This window comes from Malania oleifera, chromosome 6 (assembly GCF_029873635.1).
Source record: "Malania oleifera isolate guangnan ecotype guangnan chromosome 6, ASM2987363v1, whole genome shotgun sequence".
NCBI classification, from domain to species: domain Eukaryota; kingdom Viridiplantae; phylum Streptophyta; class Magnoliopsida; order Santalales; family Ximeniaceae; genus Malania; species Malania oleifera.
The window spans coordinates 83509749-83524104 of record NC_080422.1 but is presented as its reverse complement, the minus strand read 5'-3'; the positions used below and the strand labels follow the sequence as shown (position 1 = coordinate 83524104).

The following is a 14356-nucleotide window of genomic DNA, read 5'->3' as shown; positions in this document are numbered from 1 at the left end:
ATACTTTAATATCTGAACTATAATAACTTATCTGTAATATTTGAACTGTATAAATTGTAATATCATAGTGTTATGGTTTTAAAATTCTGGGAATCATGGTAATTTGTAAATGCTATAAAATATATGTTTGTATATACACTGTAATTCATAATTAGGTAAAATCTGATAAAACATATTTCTACATAAATACTGTAAATCATAGTAATTTGAAAATTGTAGGATTTCTATACTGATATGATAATATCTCATGCCACACAACTACATAAATAAATATTTCATATTCTGAAAACTGTATCTTCTAATATACAAATAATTTGCGTACTGGATAATAATCTGGAAAAACATATAATTTATTGATAAACATTTCAAAATTCCTAACATAGCATATTTCCCTTACCTATGTGATTGGGAGGCTTGCCTTCAAGTCAACCCTCACACCCTCGGCGTACCAACCTCGAAATCCTGTAATTGCATATATACAAGTTCCCCAATAAAACAATGAATTTCCCAAAAAATCATAATACTCATATTTCCTGAATTTTCCTATTCGTAATTTCCAAACTATAATTTACTTGTGTTCTTGGAAAAATAATCACTGAGGTCCTCAACTCATGTCTGTAGGGTAATATAAACACCCTAACCCTGAAATAATAACACCCGAATTTTACTCCATAAAACACTAGTATATTCTCATACAACACAAAATCTAGGCTCACATAAACCTGGTAATACCGGAAATACCAAAAATAATCTACTTACCCTGAAATTGGGATGGCGCCCAAACTTCTCAAATCAACATTCTGTTCCAGTTAGGTTGTAGAGAATGTCCCCAAGATCATTGTGATAACTTCTAATCGTCGAACTGGGGAGAAACGGAGCCAAAAATCTAGAGAGAAGGAGAAAGCACCAAATTTCTAGAGATAGATAGATAGATAGATAGAGAGAGAGAGAGAGAGAGAGAGAGAGAGGAAAAGGTAGCTGAATTCTCGCCAAAATATGATTTTCTGCGAATTTATAAATGACTTGACACGTGGCTTTATCGATGAGACATGTGGCCTCGTTGACGAGGTGAAGAAGGGAGTTCATCGACGAAGGTAAAGAACTCATCGACGAACCAATGGGTCCAAAATATACCCTCTCGGTATCTCTTCATCAATGAACACTGAGACTCGCCGACAAATTTGACATGGAGTTTGTCAATGAAACCAGGGCATTCGTTGACGAACCCTATTTTAACCCTTTTGAATTTTCCCTTCTCTATATTATTTAATCATTATAATTTTCGAATCTTTAGAGAGAGAGAGAGAGAGAGAGAGAGAAAGAAAGCATTCCGTGGGGGGGGGGGTCTCTGGATTTCAATTTGAAATCCTCTTGAAGCTTTATATATATATATATATATATATAATATTATAATGTTATATTATATATTAATATAACATATTATTAAATTAATAATTCTTATTAATTATTTAATTTAATTTAAATAATTTTTTTAAACACTTCCATGCATATAATTTTTGGGGTCATTATACTAGGGTCAGTTTATATGTCATTTTGAGCTTCGCATCATATCTTATGAGTTATGTAAATACAATCGAACCTAATTTGCGAAATACAATTGAAAATCTAGATTGTCTTTATCCTTCCACTCTTCTGCTTCCATGGATTGAGCCAAGTGGTATGTACTTCGTGTTCCTCGTGACTTCCATAGCATACTTACCATCTGTGCATACTAAGTCATTATCCTTTTCAAAATCTCAATACAAAGGTAAAATACCAAGTGATCTGTCATTAATAAAATATGATTGGACTCAGAGTCAACAATCTCCCTCTTTTTGATGATGACAAATACACGAGCGAAAATGGGTTAAGCCTAATAAGGCTCCCCCTAAGATAATGCATGATTTATAATATAGCAATGTAATCCAGACACATTTTAGAATATGCAATTTGAAACACAATATGCCCAAAAATATTTCTCCCCCTTTCTCTAAAAATAATTTTGCTCTAATAAATATCTCTCCTCTTTTTGCTCTAAAAAATTATTTTTGATCTAGAAAATATCTCTCTCCTTTTTGACATCAACAAAAAGTTATAAGGAAAAAAAAAAATGTGAATACTCAAATATCTCTCCCATTTGTTGAAAAATTGTATTTCTCCCTCTTTTTAAAAGTATAGCTGTTTGTAGAAACAATTTTCATGGTGAACATACAACAGTATTTCAATGAACATTTAAATAGGCAGGCAAACAATTCAGTGGAGTATAGTCCACAAGTCATATGTGTATCAACATGTATCAAATATCTATTTAAGAGTTTAACATGCAGTTCTCTATGAATAGCAATTACTTAATTTTAAGTTAATTTGCTCCTCCTTAGTTATGTACTCCAATATATTTCTATGCAACTTCTCTACTATGCATCAAGCCTGATTCACATCTGAATTGGATAAACCAATCCTCCATAAGTGGTTTTGTAAGTATATCGACCCATTGCGCACCTGTGCACACAAACTCAAGTGCCACGTCCCTCTTTTGCACATGGTCACAAAGAAAGTGATGTCTAATTTTTATGTTCTTAGTTTGTGAGTGTAATATATGGTTCTTTGAGATATTTATTGTACTAGTATTATCACATTTTATAGGAACAGTGTTATAGTGTAATCCATAGTTCATGAGTTGTTGCTTCAAATATAGTGTTTGAGCACAACAACTTCCAGCCGCTATGTATTCAGCCTCGACTGTGAACAGTGCAATTGAGTTTTGTTTCTTGGAGAACCAAGAAACTAAGGATTGTCCTAAAAAGTGACAAGTGCCACTTGTTCTTTTTCTATCCACTTTGCTACCAGTAAAGTCAGCATCAGAATAACTGACAAACTCAAGAGAAGTGAACTTAGGATACAATAATCCAAGTTGAATAGTCCCAATAAGGTATCTAAGTATTCTTTTAACTACTAATAAATGTGATTCTTTAGGTGTAGCCTGAAATCTTGCGCACAAGCATACGCTAAACACAATATCAGGCCTACTAGTAGTCAGGTATAACAGGCTACCAATCATTCCATGGTAGAGTTTAACATCCACTGGTATACCTTGCTCATCTTTATATAATTTTGTGGAAGAACTCATAGGTGTTCCTAAAATTTTACCATCTTCAATGTTAAACTTTTTGAGCAAGTCTCTAATGTACCTTGATTGGTTTATAAAAATTCCATGTTTTTCTAGTTTGATATGAAGTCCTAGAAAGAAGTTAAGTTCACCCATCATGCTCATTTCAAATTCATTTTGCATGCAGTTGGCAAACTCATTACACAACCCTTCATTTGTTGCTCCAAAAATGATGTCATCTACGTATATTTGTATTAGGAGTAAGTTATCATTTTTAGCCTTTATGAAAAGTGTTGTGTCAATCTTCCCTCTAGTAAACCCATTATCAAGATGAAAACCACTAAGCCCTCATACCAAGCTCTAGGAGCTTGCTTCAATCCATACAAGGCTTTAGACAATTTATAAACATGATTTGGAAATTTGTGGTTTTCAAATCCTAGAGGTTGTTCAACATAAACTTCCTCATTTATATAGCCATTTAGGAATGCGCTTTTAACATCCATTTGATATAATTTGAAGTTCTTAAAACCAGTATATGCTAACAACATTTGAATGGCTTCCATTCTAGCTACAGAAGCATATATTTTGTCAAAATCTATGTCTTCCTCTTGGTTATATCCTTAAGCTACTAGTTTGGCTTTATTTCTAATTATCATGTCATTTTCATCTTTCTTATTCTTATAGACCCATTTTGTTCCAATAACAGTATGATTATCAGGTCTAGGAACTAATGTCCAAACTTTGTTTATCTCAGATTGATTTAATTCTTCCGGCATAGATATCACCCATGATTCATCCTCAATTTCCTCGCTCACATTCTTAGGCTCCTCCTGTGATAAGAATGCAAAGTGGCTAACCATATTTTTAAGTGATGATTGTGTAGCTACTCCACGTGATGGTTCACCTATGATTTGATCTATGGGATGATTCCTTACATACTTCCATTCCCTAGTTAGTTCATGAAACTCCCTTTCTACTTGATTATCCTCAGAAGATGTTTCCTTAATTTCAATGTTCTTAGCTGAATTATTTTCAATAGACCATTTTTCTAATCCCTTACTTATCTCAAAATCATCCTTATTAGACCTTTTTAGAGAAAGGATTGGACTCGTCGAATACTACATGAATGGACTCTACTACAGTCAATGTTCTCTTGTTATAGACCTTGTAGGATTTACTATCTAAGGCATAACCTAGAAAGATACTTTTATCATATTTCGCATCAAATTATCCTAGCTATTCATTATTTCTAACAACAAAACATTTACATCCAAAAACATGAAAATAGGAAATATTAGGCCTATGATCATTCCACAATTCATAAGGAGTTTTATTAAGAGTAGACCTAGTCACAACTTTATTTAATACATAGCAAGTAGTGCTAACTACTTCAACCCAAAAATATTTAGGTAACTTGTGTTCATTTAGCATCATTCTACTCATTTCCTGTAGAGATTTGTTCTTTCTCTCAACTACTCCATTCTATTGTGTTGTCCTAGGTGCAGAAAAGTTAGGAAAGAATCCTAGTGAGTCACAAAATTCTTTCATACCCTTGTTTTGAATCTCTCTACCCCTATCACTTCGTATGTGTGTGATCGTATAACACTTTTCATTCTGAATTCTTCTACATAATTTAATAAAATTTTCACATGCTTCATTTTTATGTGCAAGAAACAATACCCATATGAATCTAGAATAGTCATCAACAATTACGAAAGCATATGACATACCACCTAGACTTTGAGTTTGATTAGGACCAAATAAATCCAAGTGCAACAATTGAAGTGGTCTAGTAGTGGAGATGACTTTCTTTTTCTTAAAAGTAGATCTGGCTTGTTTTCCTAATTGGCATGCTTCATATATTTTATCTTTCAAAAACTTAGTTCTAGGTAAACCCTCAACTAATTCTCCCTTAACTAGTTTAGAAAATAAGTCCATGTTTGCCTGTCCTAGTCTCCTATGCCAAATCCAACCTGTCTCATTTATAGCAGAAACATATTTTACATGTTGAGTGGTTAAGTTATCAAAACTAGTGGTATTGACTGTTAGCTTTATCGTAATCCCAAGAAGGGGGGGGGGTGAATGGTATTTTCAAAATTAATGCCCTAGGTCAATCCCCTAACAGTAGTATTGCACAAGCCTAGAGTCAATCTAGTGCAGATAAAGTAAATCAATATAAATATACAGCAAAAATTAAACTGCACAAATAATTTAGTTAAGCATGCACAATAAAGCAGTAAATAGATATGACACCTAGAAATGTTATCGAGGTTCGGCAAAATGCCTACATCCCCACCTTGGCAAACAAACACAAGGATTACCACTATGAGCTCACTTAATCGGTGGAGCGGCACCTAAACAACCAGGTCAATTAGCGAAGCAGACCTCAACCTACACCTTATTAGGATGGTGCACCTAACTTTCCTAACCGGGTCTAAGCCAATCCAGGACTATTTATTAGGGCTAGTCTCCCTCTTCAAGCTCGTGCCTGGAATACAAAAAATATGGAAATTTTTATGTAAACAGAAATGCTTCTTACACAAGCAGATTTGTACCACTAAGCACAAGCACTAATCAATGCACACCAATTATGTAGGAATTATAAGCTCAATGGTGTTTGTGTGCAATCAACACTCAAGATAATGTCTATATTCAATCTAGCACCAGAGTGTATTAATAAACTAATCTTTGAAACTATAAACCAAAGAATATCTCAATCACAAATTAAGGTTTCAAAGATTTCCAACAATAGTAATCAAAACATCTCTAAAAATATTTTCTCAAGATTCTAGCATAGAGAGATATTTGAAACATAGGCTCGTCAAAAACAATTTCATCACAATCAAAATACAAGCCTTGGAGTCTTGCAATGCAAATTCCAAGACTCACAAGCTTCAAAGTTTTCCCCACACAATGAAGTTATTAAATAAACTGAGGGGAAAAACTATAAGCTAAAACTCTCAATAAAAATCAATCAACCAATAATTCAAAGAGAGTTTTTGGCAAGTAGGAATATTGTAGAATTGCTCAAGAATAGTTTCACACAATAAGATTTTTCGAGCAAAGGATGAGTATTTGGCCTAATATGGGAAGATAGAGCTCTCAAAATTTCAGAGGAAATTTCCCTAATCTAAATCCCTAATCCTCTCTTAATTTATGCAAATGATCACATATGTATAGCCTCACTCAAAAATACAACTGTTAGGACACAAAAGGTATTATTAAATTTGTTTAATGAACTTTAAAACCAATTTATCCTTAATTAACTCGAGCTACCGCAGTTAAAAATTAAGCAACCTAAGAGTTTCGATCGCCCGATACCATAGCTATTTCAAATCAGAGTGCAACCATATATCTTAGATAGTGCATGGATTTCCATCAACTGTGCCTTGGAGGGATTACAGGCTCCCTAGAAATCTAGGTTGAGGAGGCCGGTTTGACAAGGGAGAGATCAGTTGTCGAGCCTTTGGAGGGATTGTAGAGTAGCTAGTCTAATGATTGATAGAGTTTCAGTTGACTTATTCTGGTGGGCTAACCAGTGTTAAGTCCTGCCTATGGGCCGCACAACCATGTCATGAGGGGTTAAATCATGACATACAGTTTTTTGGGGAAGTTTCACACTTATATATATATATATATATATATATATATATATACAGATTTACAGAAAAACAACAGATATGTTATATTTCTAGAATTATGAATAAATAAAAGGCTCAGATATTATAGTTATATTTTAAGTCACATAAGTGTGAGTTATACTGTATATTATGTTACATGCTATCTTAGTTTCAGTTATTTATCAGTATACTATTCATGTAAACTCAACTGCCACGCACTGGTAATAGCATATTTCTTCTTACTAAGAGTTGTCTCATCCTAGTAACTTAACATTTTTCAGATGATCCAGCTAGACGAGCAGGTCAAGCTCAGAGATAGAGAGGTCATTTACACTGCCCTGTCTATAGGGTAAGTGTTTTAAGGGAGATGCATTTTTGGGTAGATTTCAAGAGTCTTGGTAGTTTTTGTTGAAGGTTGTGCATCTATATATATATTTTGGGAAAATACAGAATTCTAGTATTGTAATAATGATTGTACAGTTTTATGTTTTCCCGCTGCATAGATGTATTCCAGTAGATTTTATCAGGGATATCAAAGTAAAAGAATTACCAATATATATATATATATATATATATTAAAAATGGTATGAATATTGAGGTTGTTACATTATGGTATCAGAGCCTAGGTTACTAGGTTCTGTAGACTCTAGTGTACAACGGAAAACAATACCATAATATAGGAAGGGAATTTTGAGAAGGATGGAACAGAATATCAGTGAGTTAATGTTGGGAAACTAGGGTGAGAATTTAGGGTTCTGTTCAGCAGTTTGGAAGTAGGAACTTTAGGGTGGTTTCTGTGTTTTTCCTGGGCTGACGATTTCAGGAAAACCATAGTAAACTATCGTTGGTTGCTATTTCCATTTGGTAGGACTAGACCTTAAATTAGTAATAGGTAGTATAAGGGTTATGGCTAAGATTGCATGGAGCTCTAGAGAGCAAGGAGGTCCATTTGTAGCACAAGGGTGTACCATAGAAAAGTTCACGAAGATGAACCCTCCTACGTTTTCAGGAGCAGCTGATCCTGTAGTTGCTAAGAACTGGATGCAAAAGATGGAGAAAATACTAACGGTGCCTCACTGCATCGATGAGCAGAAAGTCCTTTATGCCATGTACAAGTTGACAGGAGAAGGCGAGAGATGGCGGATGACCATTAAATTATTGGAGGAGTAGAGACCTATACCAGAGCCTATGACCTAGAGGTGGTTCAGAGAGATATTATTTGATAGATATTTTCCCGCCACTATCAGAGAGGCTAAAGTGTACGTGTTTTTAAATTTGATTTAAGGGTCGTTGACTGTTCAGCACTATGCAATAAAATTCATCAAGTTGTCATGATTTGATCCATATATAGTGTCAGATGAGCCTAAGAAGGCGAGGATGTTTGAGAGGGGCTTGAGACGAGATATATATAAGCAGGTGGCGGTTCTAAAGATGAAGGACTTCTCTAAATTAGTAGACAGAGCCATAGTAGTAGAGGAGAGCGAATAGAAAGATGTAGAAGTACTAAGCCAGAGGAAGAGGCCCATGCTTCCAAGTTTCCAAACAAGTCCCAACTGGGGCCCATGGAGGGGAGACCTGTAAGAACTTTACCCAAGATATGTAAATTGACTAAATGAAAAAGGGTAAAAAAGTAAATTTTGTAGGCTTCATCGACGAAGCCATTGTTCTCGTCGACGAAGGCCTTCATACTCTTTGTCGCCGAAATTAAGAGCCTCATCAACAAAGAGATACCGAACGTGTTGTAAAATATCGAAATAGGGTTCGTCGTCGAAGGAGCCAGTTCGTCGCCGAGTCAAGGGTCTATAAATAAGATATTTTGTTGCTTCATTACTAAAAAAGCTAAACTCTCTCTCTCTCTCTCTCTCTCTCACTCACTCACTCACTCACTCACTCACTCACTCTCTCTCTCTCTCACTCTCTCTCTCTCTCTAGGATTTCAGGTTGTCAGTTGTCAGAATCAATGATCCGACATTACCACGTGGATCAGGAGGAGAAGTTCTACGTTTCAAGCGAATTAGAATTTTTTTTTGAGGATTTTTGGGTTTTGACCCAAAAAGGAGATAAGGGTCCGATTTCAGTTTCGTTTCAGTATATATGTAGTAGTAAGAATTGTAGTGAAGTATAGTTTTTGGCTGTCTAGGTTTTGGGAACTCGGTTCGTAGTTTTAGAGTCGTAGAGTTCGTATTTTGTTATTCAAGAAAAGGTAAGGGGATTCTTTTTATATCAGTTATTTTTTAAATCGTAATCGGTAAACATGTAATTTACGATTATATGTATATTTTGGTTACTTATTTGGGAAAATCTATCTAGTTAAAATGCGGGATTTTTGGGTTACAATTTTTGGAAAAATTTAGGGTTTCGGGTATCATATCTATTTTGGTTGGAAAATCATATGATGTATAAAATGAAAGTAATGAGATGACTGTACCTGTATTTGTATTAAAGTGTTTCTCAAATTGAAAATGATATGATTCGTTGTATACTCAAATAAGTGTGGAATGAAATGTTGTATGTAAAATGTTCCAAGTTTTGTAAAACAGTCAAGGGCGGCTAATTACTGTACGCTGATGGGTATAGCAACATGAGTTCCAAAATGGTTCTTGGTTTTATAAATCAGCTAGGGATGCCTAATTACCATACACTGATGCCAAGTCTTGGCTAATTATCGTGGGCGAGAGTGTCCGACTTTATATCCGAGGGTGTGAAATATCGCTTGTTTGTTCTGACTGGTCACCGATGGGTGTGAGTGGACACCGTACTGGCAACAATGTCGCTGTGTGGCTTCGGTTATTGTAAGGTATCAGGTGCTTGAGTGTGACGACTATGTTTGGTATCGTATTTAGTGGAACTAGAGTGTGAAAATGCTAGAATTGTATCTTGTTATATTTTATGTTGAAATAACACTTGTATGCCACACATTAATATAACTTTCTTTCTTCCTTACTGAGAGGTGTCTCACCCTGAATATACAAATATTTTTCAAGTCCTTCTGGTAGCCGAAACTAGCATCCTAGCTCTTGAAGCATGGGTATCGATTAGCTACGTAGAGTACCTATTTAAGTACGGATGTTGTAACCAGATTGTCATTGTTGGGTTTTGTGGACACCCGAGGTATGTATTGTATTTGGAATGTAGATTCTACTTATGTATAGACTTTGGTATGGTACTTTGTATAATATAATGTATGTATGGAAAGAACATTTCTGCTGCATATTTGATGAGTATGAATATGTATGTGAACGTGTATATGGTGTATGTCAACTGATTACGTGCTTAAACTACATAATTAGGCATTTTAATTCGTGCATTGGGGTGTATATTTTTAATTAAATACCTAATTACTCTCAATATTTTAACACAATGTCTTATTTATATTATTTGGGTTTTATTAGGCAATTTATGAATTTTTGGTATTTTTTTTTATTGTAGGAAAATTATTGGGACCTGAAACTGGCATCAATTCGTAATTTGTGCATAACTTTTCCATCCATAACTTTTCCGTCCGAGCTCCAGTCGATATAATTTGAAATTCTGGAGAAAGATGAGAATATTATCTACAACTTTCTTGTTTTGAGCTTCGAAAGAAACATGCTCTAGGAGGGTCAAGATTGGTCTCATTCGCAGAGAACAAAAATGAGAAAAAAAGAAAAAAAGAAAAGAAAAAAAAAAGTTGGCCTTGATGTGACCCGGCCATGCAGCTGGGCCGGGTCCCTTTGTCTGGGCATCCTTGCGCGTAGGGTGCTCTCCCCCTCTCCTTATATTTTTCTCTTCCCCAGCTGCTGAAAAGCAGCCCCACACCCCCTCTTTTTCTTCCTTTCTCTCGAACTCTCTCAATTCCCTCTCTTCTCTCCTTCTCTTTATCTCCTCTCCCTCTTCTTCCCCTTTCCTCCTCTCGCCCTTATCTTCTCACGAACCCCTTGCTCCGGCCAGCTGCCAGCTGCCACTGCTGCTACTTTGTTCTAGCCAATCACTGTTGCTGCCTTCCTCTTCTTCTTCTTCTTCTTCTTCTTCTTCTTCTTCTTCCTTCTCTGTCTTCTGTTGTGCCCTTCGTTTACTCCTTTTGTTCCTTGAAGACCTGAAGCCCCATACTTGCTGCTGCTACCACCCTTCTTGTTGTGCTACTGTGAAGCCCTCCATCTGAGCTACCCACTGCGGCCATCATCCACGGCTCTTGCTGCTCCAGCCACCGAGAGCTTGCTCTGTTCCTGCAACACCAGCACCAACAACCTCTTACTCTACCATGAAAACCTGTTGTTGGAGCTGCGGCCAGCCACCTGTTATCCGATAATTCTCTCTCTCTCTCTCTCTCTCTCTCTCTCCCCCCCCCCCCTTTATTCCTTCTTTCTTCTCTTTTCTTCTAGTTTTAATTGTTCTTGTTTTTTTTCATTAGTCGAATAATTGTATTTTTGGGTGGAATTTTATTTAAAATTTTAATTTTTTGAAGCTTGCTTGGGTGTTATGTTTGTTTAATGTTTTAATTTCCAAAGTTTGTTTGGGTACTATTATTTAAATTAGTTATTTTTATCTTCTTATAAATTAATCTTAGCATTAGATTTAAATTTTTTTACTTGCGTTAATTTTTAATTGTTTAAAGTTTGGTTTAGTTTATTAAAATAAGAGAAAAATAAAAAAAGAAAAAAAAATTTCTTAGGATTTAAATTTTGCTTGAGTTTAGTTTAGTTTAAGTTTTATTAAAGTCTGTTTTTTTTAGTGTTCTGTTTATGGTTTAGTTCTTGAGGTCTTGAATTTTTGTTTAAGTTCTTGATTGCACTAAAATTAGTTGTTACTTAAATTTGTGATTGTTTGCATTCTTAGAATTGTGTGTTTTAATTACGCATTAAAGTTATCGTTTTTAGTTTTTATTCCGGAGTTTAAATGCGTGTTTCAATTCTTGCTTGATTAGACGTAGGATTTTCATATTTCGTTATTGAATTCAGTGCGTATTAGGATTAAAATTTAAATTGCATGCTTATTTAATTTGTGAAAAGAAAATCTCAACCATATTGAAAAACCCGAATCTGAACCGTGTTCAGTAACTTTTTTATTCGATTGGAAATACGTAAAATTTGAGGTTAAATCGCATTCCTTGAGTAGACAATTTGGCCTTTGTGCTGTATATTACACGATAGAACTCCTATATTTAGGATAGCTTCCGAGCTGCTCATTTTTAGAGTGAATCAAGTTTTTTGAGCCGTTGTCGGAGAATGTCGGTCTTAGTTTCAAATTAGTATTTTTACCATCATTTTAATTAGTCTCATGAAAAATAAAAAGAAAAAAAATGAATTGATCTTTGAAAAAAATTATGGCTGCACGTGCACCACGCACGCTTATGGATTTTGTGCAGCTTCAATACACCACTACACCATCTTACACTACTTTGCCCAATGACGAGCTTAATTTCATGATACAGCACGGGAGGAAGTCGTTATTACCCTAGTTCTATAGGACGGAATCTGAGTGCCCTTATTGGCACCTGACAGAGTTTGAGTCGACTTGCAATATTTTTTTTTTTCTCGTGCTAGAACTAATGAACCTACTAGATTGCATTTATTTCTTGCCTCTTTGAAGAATAGGGTGCAAATGTGGTTTAATTCTTTGAAACCTCATTCTATCTCTAATTGGGCTGATATGGAGCGTGAATTTCTGCATAGGTTTTGTCCCTCACAGAGAACTTAATTTTTGCACGAACAGATCATTTAGTTTATGCAGAAGGGTGACGAGACTTTTTGAGCTTACTGGGAGAGATTCAAGGATCAGCTAAGTACTTGTCCACATCACAAGTTTGAATTATGGAGGTTAGTTAATTGTTTCTATACAACTCTTACTCCTAATTGCAAGTACTTTGTATAGACCATGTGCAATGGAGAACTCTTCAACAAGGAACCGAATTAGGCACTATTATTCTTTGATTACCTAGCTGAAAGTGTCCCACAATGGAATACACGATATAATTAGGCACCCATGACAGTACAACCTATTAGCACAATCAGTGGTGGAGATAAATATGAGCCAACATATTACCCAGACACTCTTCCGCCTCAGTATCAACCACAACAGATCTCTTAGAGCTGTGCGCCATTAGGATTTCAATCTAATGCAACTCCTGCTCCACCGGGGATGTCTCTTTAGGATGCCTTCTAGCAGTTCATGCAAATTCAAATTAATCAGTATACTCAGGACATAAATTAATTGTGGAACACCATTAATGCAATAAGCACACAATTGGATATCTTAGAAAAAGAGGAATTTCTAGTGGAACCTTAGCCTAGTCCTCAAGAATACCAACATCAACAACAACAAATACAAAATGTTTCTCTTGAGACAGTAGAGGCCGCCATTACTTTGAGAAGCGGGAAAAGAAGTTTCCCAACCTGAGAAGCTCATTGACAAACAATCAATTATCCCGACACCTAAAGTTACGACTGAAACAAATGAAGTCAAAGAAAAACTAGAGGAAACGAGCCTAGAAGTGAAGTAGTCAGCTAATGAGGAAGCTGATACTAATAAGTTTGTGGTACCTTATCCTCAGAGCTTCGTAGCCATGGAGCCATCACTTCCGATTGGAATAAATATCAAGGAGTTCAGTGCTGAAGCAAATCCCCACAGTGGTAAGATGATTGGTACACCCGATAAAGAGGATGAGTAGAATGGTGAATGTTTAACTTTCAAGGAACCAAGTAAAACTTTTAATGCTAATGCTTTTGAAGAACTAAAGGTAACTGTTCCAACAATTTTTCCTCAAAAACCAGTTCGTAAAGAAGTAAATTTCCTATAAAATATGCTGAATAAAGATCCTTTCTTGTTAAAACAAGAAAGTCAATCTACACATGTATTGTAGGGTATTTTGAAGATTATTAATGCATTTGAGGCTGATGTTCGTGCAGGTATGCAGACTGATTCATTATGGCGGCTCAAATTTGGAGACCCTCTAGTTCAATTTATAAACCTACACCCACAAGACGAAATTCCTCCAGAGCCTCTTCTAGAAAACTGTGATGTTTTTCTTTCCTTTCTTTTCATTTTGTTTTACCTTATTTTATTTTTAGTTAATTTTCAAGTACATTTTATTGTAGTTCAATTTTTCTTTTCCAGTACTTCTCCACCCTGGTATGTCCTACTTCTCTCGTGCACGGTTTTTCTATTTCCCCTATGCTTTCACATTGAGGACAATGTTCCACTTTAGTTGGGGGGGGGGACTCATTGGCAGTGTTATGTGTTTTTCCTAGAATGACGATTTCAGTAAAATCATGATAAGCCATTAATAGTTTCATGTCGGTGTGGTAGGACAGACCTGAACCCGTGAGAGTAGTAGTTAACGTAATTAGCTTTCAATGATTGTGTTAACTATATATGGCATACGAATTCTAACCAATTCCAGTCCTATTTTCAAAATGTAACCCAAGGATAACAACTTAGATAGTGGTTCCGAGGGGAGTTCGAGTGACGAGTCTCCTTCTCTGCCACAGGGTTTGATGAGGCAGGTTATGTGGGAGATTGGGCATAGTGTTAGGAGACGTGAGCACTCATACTTTCTCGAGTTGTACCATAGATAGGTTCACCCATATGCGCCCTCCAACATTTATGGTAAGACTTGATCCGATAGTAATAGAGAACTGGGTGTAGAAGACCG

General features: G+C 35.6%; 1 non-coding gene across 1 annotated transcript; it reads right to left on the bottom strand.

Moving 5' to 3' along the window:
* Positions 1-12401: 12401 nt before the first annotated feature.
* On the bottom strand, positions 12402-12509 carry LOC131159041 (small nucleolar RNA R71). Its single transcript, XR_009137656.1, has one exon. It is a non-coding gene; the product is annotated as a small nucleolar RNA R71 (small nucleolar RNA).
* Positions 12510-14356: the final 1847 nt, after the last annotated feature.